Source organism: Galeopterus variegatus, unplaced genomic scaffold (genome assembly GCF_000696425.1).
Source record: "Galeopterus variegatus unplaced genomic scaffold, G_variegatus-3.0.2 Scaffold53036, whole genome shotgun sequence".
Classification (NCBI taxonomy): domain Eukaryota; kingdom Metazoa; phylum Chordata; class Mammalia; order Dermoptera; family Cynocephalidae; genus Galeopterus; species Galeopterus variegatus.
Window position 1 is genome coordinate 1 of NW_007779147.1, and position 3,204 is coordinate 3,204.

General features: G+C 58.2%; 1 long non-coding RNA gene across 1 annotated transcript; it reads right to left on the minus strand.

Moving 5' to 3' along the window:
* Nucleotides 1–1,084: 1,084 nt before the first annotated feature.
* Nucleotides 1,085–2,902, minus strand: LOC103584391. The gene is made up of 4 exons (XR_549968.1): nucleotides 2,868–2,902; nucleotides 1,571–1,666; nucleotides 1,295–1,373; nucleotides 1,085–1,140 (listed from the first exon to the last, which is right to left on the minus strand). It is a non-coding gene; the product is annotated as an uncharacterized LOC103584391 (long non-coding RNA).
* Nucleotides 2,903–3,204: the final 302 nt, after the last annotated feature.

The window sequence follows — 3,204 nt, forward strand, 5'->3', positions numbered from 1 at the left end:
TGGCGTCTGGCTGGGACCCATGAGACCAGGGAACTGGGCACTGGGCAGAGAGAGAGAGAGAGAGAGAGAGAGACAGAGCGTGGGTGTGTGTGTGCATGTGTAAATGGTCACACTCGTGAGTTCGGGTATGTCTGTGTGAGGTCCGTGGACATCCTTTGTGTGGTGGGCTATGTGTTGTATTCTAGGTGTGCTGCGGTGTCCAGAGGGGAGGCGGTTCAGAACGCCCATCACAACTGTGAAAATTTTGGATCCTGGGGTATTGGCAGGCACAGGCCCTGCGGTGGACTGCAGCGTGCTGTGATGTCGTGGGCATACGTGCTGCAATGACACATCGGTGGGTGTTTATGTCAGAGGGGTGAGAAGTCCAAGCGTATGCATCGTGATATGCTGTGGCATTTGTGCTGTGGGAATGGAGACGAAGAGTGTATTGTGATGTTCTTGGTGTTTGTGGGCATATGTGGTGTTGTGGTGTCCTGTGGTGTTAGGGTGAATTGTGGTAGTGGGTGCCTGTGTGTAGAACTGGGGCTTGTCTGGTGCGTTGTGTGTGTGTTACAGCATACTGTGCCACATGGCATACTATATGAAGGCTGGGGCCATGGGGTTGTGTCGTATGTTTGTGTATCTGGTGTGTCCCGCGCGTGTATTGAGTGGTGCATGTGACAGTGGGGGGGTGAGATGTGCCGGGGGTATCTGGTGTGTGCTCTGTACGTGTGTGTACATACCTACCAGAGATACACTCACTCAGAGCCAGGCAGGGAGGGGGTGTGGGGAACAGGCATCTCTTACAGGAGCTGACAAGAACGTGCCAGTCTGGCAGGGCCTGCCAGGCCACCCTCTTTCCAGATACCCTGGCAGGAATCCTGCCTACCAAGGCCAGCGCCTCCCCTCTTCCCTTCATAGAGTAGCCCAGAATGAAGCAACAACCAGCCTCAGCCCAGGGATGGGCCTGGCACCCCAGATTGGGCAATGCCAGGCTGTGCTGCCCCTACACTGCCTCCTCTGCCTCTCAGAGGGGCCACCGCAGGAGGAGGGCCCAAGGAGAAAGGCTCAGGGGTCCTCCACTCAGACAGTAGGGCAGGACTCACCAGCTGGAGGATGTCCTCATCCTTGGGCATGATGGAGAGCTCCAGAGTGTCATCACTATGGAGATAGGGCAGAGGGTCAGGTGGGCTGAGGCTGGGGCCTGGGAGAACAGGGATCCTACTCGCCACGGCACCCCCAGGGCCAAGTGGGGGGTGTGCACAGAGGCAGTGGGCTGGGAGCTATCATAGGAGAGGCAGGCAGGGGCGCTCACCTATTTTGGATCAGAGCTATGACCTGGGAGTAGGTCTTCCCAATGACGCTCTCCCCGTTCACCTTCACCAGCCGGTCTCCTGGGGACAAAGGCAGGGCCATGTGTGAGTAAGCCAAGGGGTGTCAATGGCCACACCTGAGAAGCCCTGTGCCAGGTATGGATGACAGTGGGGGGACAGGAGCCTCTCCCACACCTGGATCCAAGAATCTTGTCCTAACCAGAAGGAGAGAGCAGAGCCCCAGAGGGTGCAGTGAGCCAGTAACGGGGACAGCTCACCTGTGCGAAGCCCCGCTCTGTGGGCAGGGCCATCATCCTTCACATTCTTGACGAAGATGGTGTCCATGGGCTCCAGGCGGTGCCGGGGGGAGGGTCCTGGTGGGCACCAACCAGGTTAGCGGGGGGGTGACTGCTGAAGTCACACCATGCACAGCTACACAGGGGACACACGCTCAGAATGATCACACTCACCCAGACACAGACATGCACAGACCCACACATCCACAGGGACATTATGCAGAACCAGACAAGAGGACACATATCTGGGACAATAAAAACCCACATGGACACACAGAGTTGCTCCATAATATGCCTACTGTGTTCCCACTGTGGGCTGGAAACTAGACTACAAAGGACGAAGAGATGTAGTCCTCGCCCTTCCGGGGCTCACCTTCTAGTGGGGGAGATGGAGTCATGCACACACATACACACCCAAGTCACAAGACAGAGGAAAGGGTGCTGTAAGAGGCCCGCATCAGGTCCTGAAGATACACAACAGGGAGAGACACACCCACACAGAGATGTCCACACCACAGACCCAGGGAGACATCCAGCACTCATATCTCCAACCCATTCCCTTCTCTAGGGTCCAGGGGCTTCAAGTAGAGGCCTGAGAACCCCAAGATAGGCACAAATTACATTCCACCCACCAATACTCCTCTACTGTTAGCTGTGTCCATTAGGGAAATGGGCCTGTTTTAGGTCAGCTGGCTCCTACCCAAACACGGCCTCTGCGATGGGGACTCAGGATGACAGTGTTCCCAAGTCCGCCCAGCAGAAGCCCAGTGGCACAGCAGGAGGCTGCCTGTTTAAGTAGTTTTGCCTTGAATGCCCCAGGCAGCCTGGGTGCCAGCAAGGGGAGGTAGGCTCCCCTTCTTGAGAGAGAAAGCCCTTGGGGCCCCACCAGGCCCCCACTGTCTCTATCCCCAAGGAGAGCCCTTGCTCAGTGCACCCCACCAGCAGCCCCCTGCACCCCTGCCTCTGCCTTGGTCTAGGCCTGGAGAAGTTGAGGGCAGGGGCCCCCAGAGTGCCGCCTGGAGTATGCTGTGCCCAGCAAATGACTGTGGCATGGACAGCCCCAGGGGAAGACAAATTTAGGAAAGAAAGAGGGAGGACAAAGAGACAGGGAGGAAGAGATGCCCAGAGGGGGCCGAGCCAGGACACAGAGAAGAACGACAAGCACAGGAGTCAAGGGTGGAGGGCACAGGAAAACACAGGCAGACTTGGGGAGGGGAAAGGAGCAGGCCTGGGGAGTCCCAGCTCCTGCCAGCGCCCACTCCGGCCCACTGCTCCTTACCTCCTCCTCGGCCTCCATTCTCTTCCTCCTGCAGGGAACAGAGCGGGTGTGGACCCTCAGTCCAGTGCTCAGCAGCTGGGTGGGCCCCTTCAAGCTCCCCCATCCCTTATCTCCTCCCAACTAGCCCCGGGCAGCAGCAGAGGGGGTGGAGGGGTCAACTGGGGCAACAAGTCCCAGGCAAAGTTCCCCAGTCACATGCATTCCCTCTGTCACACCTGCGAATCCCACCACCCCAGCGCCCGGCCAGCTGGAAATCCCCAGTCCAACGGGACCCACGACCCCTTCCCCTGGGGAGCTCCCAGCCCGATGCTGATGCCGGAGGCACCACACACACACA